This window comes from Hydra vulgaris, chromosome 08 (genome assembly GCF_038396675.1).
Source record: "Hydra vulgaris chromosome 08, alternate assembly HydraT2T_AEP".
NCBI lineage: Eukaryota > Metazoa > Cnidaria > Hydrozoa > Anthoathecata > Hydridae > Hydra > Hydra vulgaris.
The window spans coordinates 40,831,747-40,850,000 of NC_088927.1; the positions used below are offsets into that span (position 1 = coordinate 40,831,747).

An 18,254-nucleotide genomic window follows, 5' to 3' on the forward strand; every position below is an offset into this window, starting at 1 on the left:
AAACGCCGTAAAAGAGCAGACCTTATTGAGCAATTTAAAATCACGCGTCAACTCGAACTTGTCAGTTTTTTCGTCCCGCAAAAACTTCAAAACAGTAAAGCCAAGTATATTTTGAGAGAGCATAACCAAAAACTAGAATGCCAGGTTGTACGAAATTGTGAACAACGACATAAATTTTTTAGAATAGAGTGATGTTCCATGGAATGCGCTTTCCCTAGCAGCAGTGAACGCTTCACCAATCAATGCTTTTAAAGACAGTAGGATTTCTAATCGGTTTTAACCGAAAACCGCGGTTTTTTGTCAAAACCGATAAAAATAAAAACCCTCGGTTTACAAAAACGGGGTCGGCGGTTTTTTTGTATAATGTCTTTAGAATGTTTATTTGTTATAGAAAGGCATAAAAAAAATCAAATTTGTAAGTAATTAAATTTTTATTTTATGATTTAGATTGTATTTTGCTGGAAAGCTTGTCTTTTCATTTTCAAAATTATTCAAGTACTCCAAAAAAAAAAAATTCAAATATCGAATAAAACACGCAAATATATTCGAATATAAAGTATTTGAATACTCAAATAGGATGGCCTATTCTTTATATTAAAAATTTTTATTGTTTAAAAAAACATATGGATGTTTTTAGATTTTTATTTTGGTTCAACAAAGTATTAACATATAGGTATGTAATAAAATCAATTCACGATGTTTCAATTATTCATTTTTTATCAATTATTTAATTTTTTGAAAGTATATCTATCTTCCAGATAAATCATGTCATCGGTTTAGAAATTTGCTTTCCGGCTTAAAATTTCAAATTTAAGAGATGTTGAAGGCATCTGTAATAGATGCGGTTCGGTTCTAACATGTTCCGGTGGATCCACAACTACTTTGCGGTATCATATTTTGCGCCATGGAATTACTATCAATAGTCCTTTAACTGTTGATCATCTTCCTAAAAGTCCAACAACTGTGATGAATTGAATCCATCGAGATTTTTCTGATAAAAAGAAAAAGATGAAACAAGAAATTTTAAAAAAATTCAAATATAATTTTAAATTTGTTGACTATTTTCACTGACTATGTTGACTTTAATTAACTCTCATGCAGTTTTTTGAATAGTTTACGTAATTTGATGTGTGCATAATTTGATTTGAAATTTTGTAGCTGAAATAAGTAATTCAATAGATTTTCAAAATAAGTAAACCATTAAATTAAAACGATTCATTCTTGTCATCATTCTAGAGGTCTTTGAAACCGATTCATTCTAGAGGTCTTTGAAAACTGAAAACTAAATTAGCTTAATATTCATATAAAAATGTTAATAAAACCTATTTCATGCTAATGGAGAATATTCTTATTAATATCTAATGGAAATATAAATTTTCATATTTTCGTAAAATTTTAAAACTCCATAACGTAACATAAACAATATAACTTCAGCAATCTATACCAGAAGCATCAACACCCTTTTTTGGTGTATATAGCTAACTCATATAAGTATGAAAATAAATATAAAGATGGTTTCCACGATTAGTTGCAATAATACAGGGTTTGTTACAGCGAAAATTTTTTAAAAGCCTACTGATCACCTTTAACACCCTTAAACCTTTAAAGGCAGCAGTAAAATCATTTTCACATAATTGTCAACATTTATTCTTTGGACACTTAAATGTTGAACAACATAAAATAGCATTTGCGTTAAGATAAATAATGGGTCATCTCATTCATATATATAGTTTTGCAATTATCAGCGTTTCATCAGGGTAATATCAGGGTACTAGGGTTTATCTAGAGAGATAAACTAGCACTCATTTTTAGATAAATGTTTTTATTAGTGTTTTTTATTTACTTTTAAAACTTTTTTTGTTGCTTTGAAGTTACAAATACAAGAGTTGCAATATTTTATATATATATATATATATATATATATATATATATATATATATATATATATATATATATATATATATATATATATATATATATATATATATATATAGTTATTGTACTTATATTAAATAGCATGTTGGTTTGGCCGAGAGGTTGAAACTAACAGCTCCAGCGGCGGAGATCCGAGTTCGTATCACAATCGATTATTTGAAAAAGTGTTCAAATGACAAATTAAATGAATATAATTTTTATTAGTATTTTTTATTTACTTTTAATACTTTTTTTGTTGTTTTGAAGTTACAAATACAAGAGTTGCAGTATTATATATATATATATATATATATATATATATATATATATATATATATATATATATATATATATATATATATATATATATATATATATATATATATATATATATATATATATATATATATATATATATATATATATATATATATATATATATATATATATATATATATATATATTAGGGTGGTCCTTATTTATAATGAAAATTTTTTTTTTTCGAATTGTTTTTAAATTATTTGCCAGAATGTACCTTTATATAAGACATAAAAGTATACCAAATTTCAGCTCAATCGGTTAATATTAACACGTGCCGCATCAAAACTGAAGTTGTGAGATTCAATGTAAGGCAGTTACCTATATGAACGACAAACTACGCTAGACTGTAAACATAAAATTACGCATTTTTTTTTAAATTTTTGTATAAAAACATACTAATTAAAATGAAAACGTAAAATAAAGATATAGTTTATCCTAATACTATATTTTTTATTTATTGAAATGATACATCCACTTCAGATACATATTTTTGATTAAAGTAAGCCTTCTTTTGTGGCGACTGGGAACTCTCTCCGGTACTCCTGAACAACCTGAATAAAATAAAAATAATATTGAATGTGTTTTCTAAACCTAGCCTATATGTGTTCAAGAAAAAAATAACAAACAAATTAAATTTGTTTATACATACCTGTATCAAAAATTGTTTTTGATGCTCATTTTTTGTCATTTTTTCATTGCAATCCTCAATCAACTTCACTCCTCTTTCTGCAATATCATTTATAGATTTTAAGTTTGAAATGATATTTTTTCCTGTGCAATAATCCTCTCTGTTTTCCCAATTCAGCGGATCGTCCTGAAGAAATTCAACACAAATACCGAATCGTTTAAATAACTGAAGTGAATTGGCGGACAATAATTCAGTTGGTAGATCTTTTTGAACAAAATTTTGGACATCTCGGGTTTGCAACGATAGTTTTTTCTCAATGACTTCTGTCTCTTCATTTTCTTCTTCTTTTTCATTCACAGTCTCTATGTTTTTACTTGCACATTCCATAATTTTTTGAGCCATTCTAATTTTTTCAACTCTCTCAATTCTATCGTCAAATATTGCCGTGGCAGCACACTATTAATTTAGATACCATAAATGGTTTAAAAATTTTGTTATTGCAATGGTCGCAATGTTTTCATTAATATTTTTAAATTTAACCAATTTTCTCAAAAAATATATATCATTTAGGGGAGCTCCTGTAGTATTCGTTGCTGAAAACCAGGCCTCCACATAACAGTATACAACGAAAACGCAAATTTCTGCATTCAGTTTTGATTTATCCTTTCTCATTTTCATTTGATCGCGAAATAAAAAAAGTTTTAAACAATAAATTGCTTTAGACATCCATCTCGTTAAATGATATGCACCGCGGGCCCTAAAACTCCATTTGTTTTATCTCCCAAAAAATGAGCGTCAATTGCAAAAACTCTTTGTAGTCATCACGTGGTTGCTCTTCTGCAAGTTTCTGTTTTACAAAATAAATAATTTTGAGCGCTACATCTTTCAGTGCATTATAAACGGCTTCATCGCTGGTATAATCTAAAAATTTCATTTTATCAATATTCTTCCAGTTTTCTTTCACTGCTTTGAATTGAGCAGTTTCAGGGCCGGATGCTACAATTGCTTTTGTCCTCGTGAATACACCAGCCAAAACGACCTCAAATATATGGTGTCGGCATGGAAGCCACAAAATATCTCGCCCTAACCTTTGTTGAAGCAGAACTACAGCTCTTTTTATACGTCCAGTGTTTGATGCTGTAGTATCAAAACAAAAGGCTTGAATTTTTTCGGTTAAATTTCATTCATCAGTGATATGGAACACAGCAGAGCAAACTTCCGATCCTCCTGATGATGCAATTCCAGGTACTCCTAATAATTGTTCAAAATCTAAACCAACCGCGATTACAGGAAGCCGATCAATTTTCTCAATATTTTCAGGCAATAATTTGGAATCCCAATGCATTTCAATAAAATTTGCATCATTTCCTACCGATTTTATTGATGAATATTTTATTTTCCGCAAAATCTCTTTATTTCTTTTGATAGACGATCTATTGAGAACAAACTCGGTGATATCTATATTAAGAGCTTCTAGGACGGCAGAAATAATATGCATTGCATCCCTTTCACTAACTTTACATTTGTGTAAGGCAGCGGCCAGGCGAGGTGTCATTAACGTCTTTCGTCCTCTCTTGTTTGAAGATGGACCCTGTTCAGATTCCGATATTAAATAAGTGTCATCTTCACTGTTGTCTTAATTTATCACTTTTTTCTGTGAATCTTCGTTTTCTTTATCATCTATTTCAAAATATGCAATCGAACAACTAGAATTTTCCAACAAATCTTTTTTTCTTTTCAACTCTGCAGCTGCGCGTTCTTCTTTCCGCTTTTCCTTACGCAATAATTTGATATCTACTCCCAACATACAACCTACTCTACCTTTCTCCCTTTGCTTAATTAAAAATTCTCTATCTTCGGCGATTTTAATCTCATTTAACACATTTAAAGTGGCAATATCAAAAAGGTTGTCTAAATCTTCTTTAAAATCATTTTCTTTTTCTCTCTGCCGTTCAGTATCTCTATTTTTAGATTTTTCTAAATTTCTGACAATATCGTACAAAGATTTTAATTTCTAAATACAGTTTGAACGGTTTTAAACTGAGATTCTTGCTTTTTTCCAAAAAACGACCACATCATCAATAACTAAAGCACTGCTGTCATTAAGATTTAAATTTACCACTCTCATGTTATAAAAAAGTACACTCAAAACATCTCGTTTACATGGTAATTTACTACCGCAGATTTGATTTTTCATCACTCCAACTAGATAAATGTTTTTCCGAAAAGTGGACATTTTAGCACTTTTATGAATTACTTATATAGCACGTCTTTTCTTATGCACTTCATGTACGAAACTAAAACGAATGTAGCATTGAACAAATAATTTGTAAAAATAAAATTGACTTGTAGAGACTTGTAGTTGCGCTTGTAGCGAATTCAGAATGCTCTTGGTGGTTAGTTGCGTATAGCATCGTCATAGCATGTAAGACAGTCAGATGCATGAAACTTTAAGGCCAATGCGGCACGTGTTAATATTATCGGATTGAGCTGAAATTTTGTATTTTTAATGTTTTGGTGTAACTGAACAAAATTACAATTAATTTTGAAAAAATATGAACTTTCGAAAATAAGGACCACGCTAATATATATATATATATATATATATATATATATATATATATATATATATATATATATATATATATATATATATATATATATATATATATATATATTTTGGCCAATTTCTGTACGTGATAAGTTTTTCTTTTTGCATTAAACCCTTAATTCATGGGGCATGCTGTTTAACTTAGCTTTCAATAATGTCATATTGAGAAGAAAAAAAAAAATAATTTAATAATTCTTAGTTGTTTTTAACGTGGTTCTTATTTTATTCTTTAGAAATACGTTTAAAACTGGTTTGCTACAACCGTCAGAAATTGAAGATTAATAAGATTATATACCAAACATCATATACCAAACATCTGAAGAAGTAATTAAGGCTGAGAAGACGCTATATTAAGCAAATATCATAATAGCCTACAATAGTTGACAATAGTTCATTGCATAAGTCATTATAATGCTTTCTGCCCATAAACAATAAAAAATATATTTGCCCACTATTTTGATGTATTTACTAGTTTTCTGGCCTGATATATACAAGTTTTGATTAGTAAAAGTTTAGCAAATGCAAATAAGCATTGTGCAACCAATATTTATTTGAGATACTACAGGGCTTTTATTTGGCCCATGATAGTTTGGGCAATAACATTTACATTGAATAAAGAGGTTTAATGTTTCATTAGTAACTAAAAATTATTAATACCATTACGACTACAAATGATAATACAATTAGAGTACAATTAAATAATTCATGCAAAAGTAATGTAATTTCTATAAAAAGCAAATTAGATTTTTACTAGCATTTATAATCTTACACAGAAAAGTAAATATAAATTAATGTATCATCATTGTTATTAAAACCAAATTTGATTAGTAATACTAGTAATTGATATTGTCTTATAATTAGTTTATTAATTTTTGTTATAAGTAATTCTATCAGTATTACTAATAGAATCAGTAAGACTATTATTTCTAAATAATAATAATCATACTGCCAACTGGGGTTGAAAAGAAACATCACCCAGTGGGCACAGGACCTAAATAAGACGTCTTTTGAACGTTCAAAAGACGTCCAAAACGTTCAATAGACGTTTAAAAGACGTCTTTTATTACGTCCTGTGCCCACCGGGCAGTTCCAAGTTTACTAAATGGTGAAGCAACATAGACGATTTAGCTAAATATATTTTTATTTTGAAAATTTTCTCACATATAAGCATATAAACACCGAGACTGAGTTACATAATTCAGGCAATTAGGTTAATTATTATTCTAATAAAATCATAATTTAAGATTTTTGGTGTCAGATTTTTGCTCATTTAAAAAGAACATTTTCTATTAATTATTTAAAGGGTTTTTTTAACTAATTTTAACAAATATACCTTTAATTTATCAAAGAAAAAAATGACCAAGGGTATTAAACAAACTACACACCTAAGAACTAAAAACAGCTGTAAAAAAACATTTATTAGCAAGAAGTCTGCTAAAATTTTATAAACAAAACGAAAACTTGGAGATTTTCAAAAAAGCAATCAAACAAGACTAAATTACAAGAAAAAGTTTGTTCAAAAAAGATTACTTACATGATTGACTTAGAAGTGATGACTCTTTCAAAACTAGTCATTTAGTTAAATGTTATCACAATAAAAGTAGGATAACCAACTCTCACTTTAAAAATAAAATGCCAGAGGTAGATTGGACCTTGAAAAAATGGATTGCTGACAACATAAAATATAGAAGGTTCGTAGTAAATAAAGAAGCCCTTGACAATTATTTTTTTTAATTAAATAATTAAGTTTAATTAAACTCTTTCCTTATACAATTATGACAACGTTTTCTACCGCCTTTATGGTTTAACAAGTTTGCCCTGAAAGCCATGGACTTCCCTATCTATGTCCGACTCCTCTGCAGAGCTGTTTTGATCGGCTACCTCTAGTAATGCTAGAAAAGTTTAAAGGTAAGAAATGGCTTCTTGTTAAAAAATGTTATGTAAAGTAGCAATTTTAGATCAGATCAAAGAAACAAAACAAACCGATCCAAAAACACTACCACAGTGTTTTGTTACAATGTCTTTCATTATTAACTAAACATTCAAACAAAATAGGCTTACGTGATGAATACCCTTTGCCTTGTAAAGAATTGTAGTCTTGATCAGAGTTACGATCATCACTATCAATAATTATTCACTCATTTTCAACACAATATTTTTATTCATGTTGCACGATGTAGCGTGCCTGAGATGAGCTGGGAAACATAATAGTGTAAAAAGTAGACTTGCGTCACTATAATTTTAAAGAGATTTGATATTTAGTTACGGACCCAAATTAGTTGCTGCAACCTTTCATATAAAGTTGTAAGTTAGACTTATACCACTTTGTTCCACGACCAATTGGTCATTTTAGAGGCTGTGCAGTTTTATAACTCAAAACTGAAAAAAGTTGACTTACACCGCTATATTTCCCAGACCTCTACACATTTACATTTTTACTCACTAATAAAAATCTTTATAAAATATTTACTCCCTATTAATAACAACATTAATCAATTGATTAATTTATAGATACGCGCATCAAATTGCACACGAACCGACTGGTTTATTTAAGGGTTCGTAAATGATGCGCGAACAAAAAATATTTTTTTAATAAATTATTTCGAGAATATTTCAAAATAAATAGCTGCTTTAAGTATTGTTCAAACTGTTTTTTGCATAAAAAATGTTTTTTGTATAAAAAATTGTTAAAACTTTTTATTCAAAAACGATTATTAGTTTTGAAATCTTTATAAAATTTTGGAGGACGTAAAACTTGGAGGAAGTAGATTTCACAATAAACTATGGTATTCAGCGTATAAGGAAGAGTTATGCGGGATGACCATTTTTAAAAATTAAATTATACCAATAATTTTTTACTTTCAAAACAAAGTTCATCAATTTTTCATAAAGGAAACATGGGATACTAAAAAATTATTAGCTTAATGTACATACGCCAAACTATTACTTATTATTTGCAAAGGATGGCTAATGCTTTCCCAACAAAAAACATTAGTCGATGTATTTTCATACTTTTTTCGCATATTTTTACTTAGATAATGTATACACAAAGAGTGATAGGAATTTAAACGTTTTTGCAATGTATGAAGATTACGTCAATGTATGAATGTCTCGCAATGTATTACGTCAATGTATGAAGATTTCGCAATATATGAATGTTACGTCACTTAAAATCATATAAGACATTTAAAAAGAACATAAAATTGTTGCTTACTATTGTATACTTTATATCTATAAACATTTTTTAAATTAAAATTTTAGTTTGAGTTCTACCGAGTTAATAATTTTTAATATGCATTGTTCTTCTTTTGTAAACTATAAAAAAAACTCTATAAGTTTTTTTGGGCTCTTAATTCTTCTAATTCTTTTTTAAGTCTCGCTTCCTTCAGCTCAAGTAGTTCTTTTTGAAGCTCAGATTCTCGAAGCTCTATCGATTTTTCCGACATTTTTTCATTTTTTTCAAGTTTCATTTCTTCTTCTTTAACTACCTTTTCTAGTTCTTTTGTATCTTGCGCAAGTGGAAGTAGCTTTGAAAATTCAACGTTTTTAAGAATTCCTATTATGACGTCACCCCATTTTGGACTCATAACTTTAACAAGTGGGCCAATTGCATCAAAAACTTTATCTTTTTGCGTTTTTTGTTGCTCCTGCGGTAAAAGAGAAAGCAAAGCGTCAATCCCCAGACCTGTTTGTTGAGAAGTGTTATTATTTTGACTTTTATTATTCGAGCTGAAGCTGCTGTTGTTGTTGTTGGTGTTGTTATTGTTGCTGTTGTTTGCATTGTAATTAGAGGCCATTTGACCAGCAAAATTAGCAAGTGATCCAAAATTCTAAATTAACAAACTATTAATTGATTTTTAAAAAGGATTAAAAATCCTAAGTAAAAAGAAAAAAAACCTAATACACAAAAAGTAAATAAACGCTTATAAAAATTCAGTTCAATATAAACTTATAGTTTTATTTTTAAAAATAAGAACAAGAGTAACCATTTTCAAATTTATAAAAACAACTTTGATCGAAGCTGAAGAGAGATGATTGAATATCTGTAACAAATTTGTTAGATGAAGATTTGTTAAATGATGGAAGATTTGTAAGTTGATTGAAGAACTTTGTTATAGATAAAAAGTTTAAGTGATATATTTCAATATCTATTTTTGAAGAATAATACTTTTGAATATTTTTAAAATAATATGCATTGAAAGAAATTTGAATTCAAATTTAAATACCTCATAATTTATTAAAAACTCGTTAGTTATTAATTAACAACGCAGAACTTTTGATACAAGTAAAATTTGGTGGGTTGACTAAGAATTACTCGTTAGACAAACGCATTGGTTTTAATAAGCAGCGCCTTTGGTCTGTGAAACTGGGCGAAGCGCCTGTTTGTATATACTTCCTTCATCTAGGCGACAAATTTTTGAGACAAACTTTATATTATAACTGTTAATTTATATTCGAATATTGTAAGCCTAGTAGTTATAAAATGCTTATCTAGTTATAAGATAGTTGAATATAGTTACGTATTATTTAATCTAGTTGCGTAATAGTTAAATCTAGTTACGTAATAGTTAAATCTTATTACGCAATAGTTAAATCTTGTTAGGTTATAATTAAATCTTGTTAAACTACCCAGTGGGCCCAAAGCGAAAAAAAAAGGCGTCTTCTAAACGTCTTTGTAACGTTTCAGACGTCTTTTAAACCTATATCCAGATTGAGTTTTTCAAAGGTAAAAAAAATTTGTTTTTTATTAGAACCAGCTTGATATACACTTGGAGGAAGTAGATTTCACAATAAACTATGGTATTCAGCGTATAAGGAAGAGTAATGCGCGATGACCATTTTTAAAAGTTAAATTATACCAATAATTTTTAATTTCAAAACAAAGTTCATCAATTTTTCATAAAGGAAACATGGGATACTAAAAAATTATTAGCCTAATGTACATACGCCAAACTATTACTTATTATTTGCAAAGGATGACTAATGCTTTCCTTACAAAAAACATTACGTATTAGTTAATTTAGTTGCTCAATAGTTAAGTCTAGTTATGTATTAATTAAATCTAGTTACGTAATAGTTAAGTCCTGTTAGGTTATAATTAAATCTTGTTAAACTACCCAGTGGGCACAAGACAAAAAAAAGACGTCTTTTGAATTTTTCAGACGTCTTTTAAACGTTCAAAAGTCGTCTTTTTTAGGTCCCGTGCCTACTGAGTCTATCCAGTTTGAATTTTAAAAAAGTCAAATATCTTTAAAATTAAGGACTTTTAATTTTAATGTAATAGTGTATATTTACATATATATTTACATTTAGTCATTACACACTAAACATAAAAATATAAAAATATATAAAGAGCTTATTTTAGTATGTGCAAATATGTGCAAAATTGTGCCGTTTTACATACTATTTAATTAAAAAAAAAATAACCGTATAAATGTGCGCTAATGCGCTTTGTTATTATTTTTTAGTTTAATTAAAATTAATAAATTTTTAAAGCTTTTTTTTTTTACATAATTATTTATTATTATTAGTTATTTATATTTTTAATTAAGTCACGTTTTTATTTAAGTTGTCACATAAAAACAAAAATGCTTATACCGTGTTTTAAAAACAAGCTCTTCATGTAGTATTATCATTAAAAATAATTTCCAAAACTTAATTGTTTCATTTAAAAATTAAAGTATCAAATATTTGAGTTATATTTTAAAGTTTTAAAATGATACCATTTCTTTCATACCTTCTATTTCTTCAAATTACCTCATTCGGATTTCAATAGTGTCTAATAAGTCGAAATTTCTCAAAATTTGTTCATATACTATTGAGTTTTTATGTGTTCTTTAATATTTGAAGTTATCCAGTACTCATAAAATAATAATTCAACAACTTCATTAGTAATATCCTCGGTTTCTTTGATGCAAATTTTTTATTCTATGAGCACGCCTAGTTTAGTTCTTTTATATTAGGATTTTTTATTCTATTTCTTCCTAACTTTAAAATTCAATTTCAATTATCAAGTCAAAGAATAATTTTTCTTTGCCTGTCTTCTAAATGTCATACAACTTTTTTTTTTTCTCACTTGCAAATTTTGTTTTTTCAGTTTGTTTTTCCAGGTCATAAATTTTTTCTAAGGAGCCCTGAGTAAAATTATCCTGGGTAAGATCGAGATAATAACCCTGAGTAAGAATCTCTTCAATATGTCTTTTAAAATATTTCTATTTTCTAAATCAATTATAGACATTCTCAAGTTCTATTTTCTTTGAGTTGTTTACTTTATGTTATATAAAATTTTTTTATTGATACTATTTCTGGAATAAAAATCATGTATTTCTGTTACTTATAATAAATATTATAATATTATTGTTAATTATCTGTTCGTGTTTAAAAAAAGTATTTTTTGTAAATATAATATAAATTAACTATACTTCATCTTTAAGTTTATAAACTAAAGATGGAGCCCATTTTAAAGCTTTTTAAATTTTCTTAAATCTTAGACACATGAATACATCTACCTAATACCTAGACCTAATTTTCAGCCAAAGTTAATTTTTCCTTTTATTACCCAATCCAACTAAGGTCAAGCCCACTTCGATTTTTTAATGACTTTATATTTATTTTAATAAAGAAAACTTAAAATAGGCTTCTGAAAGAAGATCATAATGATCTTATTATCAGAATCTTTACAGGTTTTTAAAAAAATAGTACAATAAATCATCCTTTAGAACAAATCATACAATAAAAACTGAAAATGCAAATTTAAAGAATGACCATAATATCCATAAAAATCCATTATAATAATCATGTATCTGTAATAATAATAATCACAAAACTGTAATAATAAATCTATAATCATAATCTTTAATTATATTTCTGTAATAAAAATCTATAATAATAAATTTTATAATTCTGTTGTAAATCAAAGAAAATAAGTCTATTAATATGAATATTATTATAAATCTCATAAACCAAGGTTTATTTCAAATTAATAGTAACTTTATTAATAGTAAATGTATTAATAGTATTAATAGTAAATGTAATCCATAATAAGAATAAAATCTTATAATATATATTTTAAAATCAGAGAAGGATCAAAATTAGGCAGAGCTATTTTATTCCAAAAGTAAGATGCGCGGTTATTAATACAAAATTTATTAAATTTTGTTCTACAAAATGGTTCATTTGGCAAATCATTATTTCTTAGTGAGTACTTATTAGAAAGTTTTTAACGTAAAAAGGTCATTAAAAACAGATAGGAATAAATTTTTTTTTCACGTATAAGTAAAACATAAAACATTAAAGACGTTATGTTTGTAGACATTTAGTATTTTCATTCTATCAAAGAAAGGTTTTGAGTGTGAAGAGCAATCCACCAAGTTATTACGCAAATCGCATGTTTCTGACGGCGATATAGACGTTGCAGTTTACTTTTTTGGGTACTACCCCATGCAATAATTGCGTAATTTATATAGCTGTTTATAAATAAGTATTAGAGCTGCGTAAGGCTTTTTTTGTTTAAGTAACGTCGGGCTTTATACAAAATGCCAATATTTTTAGAAACTTTTGTGTTTACGTGATTAACATAGACTTTTCAAAAAATATTCTTATCAAGATAAACACTAGTCTTAGAACATATACTCTTTTTATTACAGTTTCATCAATATAAATTTGAGGCATAATATTTGGTAGAGAACGTTTTATTTAAGAGGGAATGAAAAAGAATTTACTTTTGTTTTGTTAGTGTTTAACGCTAGCTTATTACATTCGAGCCATTAGGAAATGTATTTAAGTTCATTATTAGTTGATGAGAAAAGTTTGTAAACATCAATGTAGGATTGGATAGATTGGTGTCATTTGATATAAATAAGACTCATCAGGTTTGAGGCTTTGTTTATATATAGAAATACATTAGAAATAGCAGCGGTCTAAGAATAGAACCCTGTAGAACACCACTGGTTATATTTAAGAATCCACTTTGAATGCCATTATTACTATACACTACTCGCTTACGATTTGTTAAACAGCTTTTAAACCACGCTACAACACTATTGATTAAACCGTAGTATTTCATTTTTTGTATTATAATGTTATGTTCAACCGTACCAAATGCTTTGGATAGGTCTATAAAAATTTCTAATGTATATTGAGATTTTTCAAAGGGTTTAGAGATGTTGCATACATATTGAATAATGGCTCAGTTAAATTATCTTTTTTTAAAACTGAATTAATTGTTGTAAAGTAGGTTATAGTAATTAAGATAATTATTAACTCTGTTCAAAATAACTCTTTAAGATAAGATAGATAGATATAGTCAGGACATTATCTCTTAACTACATTCTTAAATGTCATGAAAAATTGCCTTAATTACGAATTTTAATGTAAGGAAAAATTCCCTTTAATTATTTATTTACATTCAGGAAATTATTCATTTATAAGGAAATTATTTACTTAACTATTTCCTTAAAAATGATTTTGAGGCATTATTTCCTTATTTTTTCCCTTGAATACAAGGGAATTTTTTTTTGAGTGTATATATTTTTTTTTTTTTTTTGTAATACATGTTTATTTTACAACTACAAAGTAGTTACAAGTAACCAATCACTGATTGGCAGTAAAGATATACAAATTTAAATGATAAATATAAAGTTCAAAATATGCGAAGAAAATAAAAATATAGGTGCTTACAATTCCGAGACATGAATAAAATAAATACCAGTTACAACAATATAATAACGTGGACGTAAAAATAATCCGAGAAACATATCTCTATATTACTCCAATTAAAATAAAAAATACAATAAATAAAAATAAATCTGCTGATTTTTCGGAGGAGAGTTTAGATGTTTCACTATAAAATTATTTACCACATTTCAAAATAATGTTAGTGTATAAATATGATAAAAACAAAATTTGTGTAAGATTGATAAAAAGAATTACTTATTTGTAGTCATAGGAAGCTCGCAGAAGACTTAAGTCAGTCTTGTTATCGAATACCTTTTTCTTAGACGTGTAATACACATAAAAATCAGTTGCATACGAGGTTTATATGTATGTGCTACATATATACCTTGTTATTAATAATATTCTTTTTTATCGATTTGTATTTAAAGTTAAGTTACATTTATTTATTTATTCAAATTTAAAAAAAATTCCTTACAATTGTTTAATTTGATTATTGTAGTTTTTAGCTTTTTTTCCAGAGTGTTCGTTGTTTAAGTTTAATAGTGATTCGTTTTTGGAAACTAGTTTGTTAAATAAATAGGGACCACAATATGTAATTGAGAATTTTGAGAGTCTTGTTGTTTCAAAAGGTATCTTAAAGTTGCCTGTTGCTCTTGTATTGCATTTATTTATATTGGTTTTAAAAAAGTGTGCTGTAAAATGTTCTGGAACCAGACTTAGTTTATATTTAAACATGAAAAGTATATTTAAAAAAATATTTATTTGAAATATATTTAGTGCGTTCACATGTTCTAGTAGGGGTTGAGCATGAGTAAATTTGTTCTTGTTGTATACTAGTCTTGAAGCGTGTTTTTGACGTAAGTAAAGTGGTTGTAATTTAGATTTGAGGGTACTCACACCACTCATTGAAATCATATGAAATATTGATCACACCACGGTGATTTTTTTTTATTGATTTTCTCCCACTTGCTACGGCTTACGAGATTTTTGGAAACGGACGTAACAAAAACAGTTTATTTTATTTTTAAGCGCCAAGTAATTTTCTCTAAATAAAAATTCAAAATGGTTTCTGAACCATCTTTTTAACGATTAAGTAACCTACTATCAAACTCGTGGATAGACTCGATCCATGATGCATCTTATAATCTAAAAATTCACACATGGGTTCATAATGTGTATATCTCGGATTCCAGTTTACAACATATACCTGTTGATAACAGATGTTGTAAATATATATGTATTTTATTTAAAAACAGTGATTTCTATGTCTGTTTTGCTTAAAACTACTATTTAACTGTTATTTAGACATATAGTTGTAAACTAGAATTTGAGATCCAATTGAAATTTATCTTTATAAGTAATAACATTATAGTTAAACGAAAGGTAAACTCTTAAAAATTTTGTGAATAGATTTTTAAGAGGGAAAATATTACAAGAGACGAAGTTATTTATTGATGACTTCATTCATACATCAAGGATAAATACATTTTCGATTTTTTTACATGCGTGTGTGTGTTTGTGTGCGTATATATATATATATATATTTTATCTTATTTTTTTTTTTTAATAATTCACCTCTCCAAAGTCGAGAAGACCACTACAGATGAGGAGGCTACTTGTGGTTATCACTCTCTCTCAACTCTGTAACTCCGAAACACGAACCTTGACGAACAAAGCCGCTGCGCGGAGAAACAAGTTGAGCGCTGTACTACCAGGGACACGGTGGGAATCGATCTCGGAACCTCTCGCTTATGAAACGAGCGCTCTACCACTACACCACTACCGCACTACCATAGTTTCCGTAAAGTTATGTTATCATTGGTTTTGTTACCTTAACTATATAAGACCCCTGTTTAACTACCTAATTACACCTAAAAGGATACCATATATATATATATATATATATATATATATATATATATATATATATATATATATATATATATATATATATATATATATATATATATATATATATATATATATATATATATACATATATATATATATATATATATATATATATATACTATATATATATATATATATATATATATATATATATATATATATATATATATATATATATATATATATATATATATATACATCTACTGTATATGCTATGTAAATATATATATATATATATATATATATATATATATATATATATATATATATATACATAGCATATACAGTATATATATATATATATATATATATATATATACATACATAACATATACAGTTTATGTATATGTATATATACCTAGCGTATACAGTATATGTATATATATATATATATATATATATATATATATATATATATATATATATATATATATATATATATATATATATATATATATATATATATATATATATATATATATATACATAGCATATACTAGGCCGGATCATAACTTAAAAAAATTTGGAAAATTTCTTCGGGAATTTCCAGTAATTAGTTCTCAAATACGCTGAATGCAATGCTGCAAACCGTTTTTCGCTACTACTTCGCTATACTTTGTATTTTTACCTTTGAAGTTTTCAAATAAATTAACTTAAAAACGCTCATTTGTTACATAATTTATTGATTGAATTTATAATAAAATTCAAATTATTTGAACAGTCAAAACAATATATCATTAGCAAACGTTGATTAGAAACTATACTTAAATGTTCTTAAATTCAGATTTTATGTCAAAGTGAGGCATCAACTTGCGGCGCTCCAGTTGAACGCGAATATAGCCATCACGATTTTCATGACCATAAACTTTGGATGCTGATTCAGTCACAATTTTAATCACACGTTCAACACTTTGATTGTGACATGGAAATGGCTCAATGTCAATAACTATGTCTTCAACTGACGAAAGCCATGCCAATATTTGTACAGTTGGAATATGTTTTGTCAGAACAGGTTCCAAGCGGGGCTGTGTTTGCCAGTCAATCAGTTCTTCATAACTAGTCGCTTGAAATCGTATCTCAGGGAGTTGAAATTTTCGATTTGGTATGTCATCTTCACGAGCACGAAGAATTCTCTTCAACGCAAGCTTACGGATCACTTGACGGTTGTCTTTGAGCATAGCCAGAATAATGCTCTTGATATGAGCCGGGTAGCTATTGCGCTTCAAAACTTGCTGAACAATTATTCGATAACGCACAGGAAGAAATCGTGATGTTTCTATCATTTTATAATAGTGTGGAGCAGCATTCCAGCAGTTTGAATATTTCTTAATGTCAAACCAAACAACCGCATATGAATTCACAATAAATTTAGCCAAAAGTATTAGTTCATTTGATGGATCTTCAGTAGATATATAGAGGCGTAGAACACGGTTTGCTAGTGTCAATCACCTTGCATGGTTTAGTCGCCCAGGTGTTCTAGAATTAAATCTATCTGGTACAACACCTGTCTTCACCGCATTAACAATTTCAAAAAAGTACAGTTGATCACTGCTTAACAACTGCTTGTTGCATATAATAGGTTCACCAACAAATATGGCAAAGCTGACTATGGGTTTCTGAACAGACATTGAAATAGACTTGCCAATTGGTCCATTAAATGAATGGGGTCCAGTTGTTGCACCATCTAAGGAGTGAAAAAGATGTCGCAAAGGAAGCTCGTTCAGATGTAAAAGACAAATGGACCAGTGCAGTGGTCGACCAAGTTCAATTTCCATTCTGCGTATAACTCCATTGTTTAAACCAGTATTAACGTTAGTTGAATCAGAACCAATACAAACAAGGTTCGTGCATTCAACAGAATCAATTATTAAATCTGCAATGGATTTGGCTGATCCACTTGTTGGCGTACAATGATCAACATATTTTGAATTTGGCTCTGATAAAATGGAAATATGTTCCTCAGAAATCACAGTCTGCCTATCCCCCTCAAGTTTTAAAGTCTGATCTTACCTTCCATTAAAATACAATCCAGTAATTCTACAATCAGCATTTTTACAGGATGTTCTCAGTAGTTTTCGTTCTCTGCGAATTTTATTTCGATCCACTGGCCCCATAGGTTCTATACCAAAATCAACCAGAGTTGCTGATACAATCGCGGCAACTGCTCTATCTGATATGCCAAAACCATCTGCT

The 18,254-nt window shown here is 27.8% G+C and overlaps 1 non-coding gene across 1 annotated transcript; it reads right to left on the reverse strand.

The window, feature by feature from the left end:
• Positions 1-8,677: 8,677 nt before the first annotated feature.
• On the reverse strand, positions 8,678-9,620 carry LOC100208126 (probable serine/threonine-protein kinase DDB_G0286465). The gene is made up of 2 exons (XR_010640473.1): positions 9,461-9,620; positions 8,678-9,304 (listed from the first exon to the last, which is right to left on the reverse strand). It is a non-coding gene; the product is annotated as a probable serine/threonine-protein kinase DDB_G0286465 (transcript).
• Between the last annotated feature and the right edge of the window lie 8,634 nt (positions 9,621-18,254).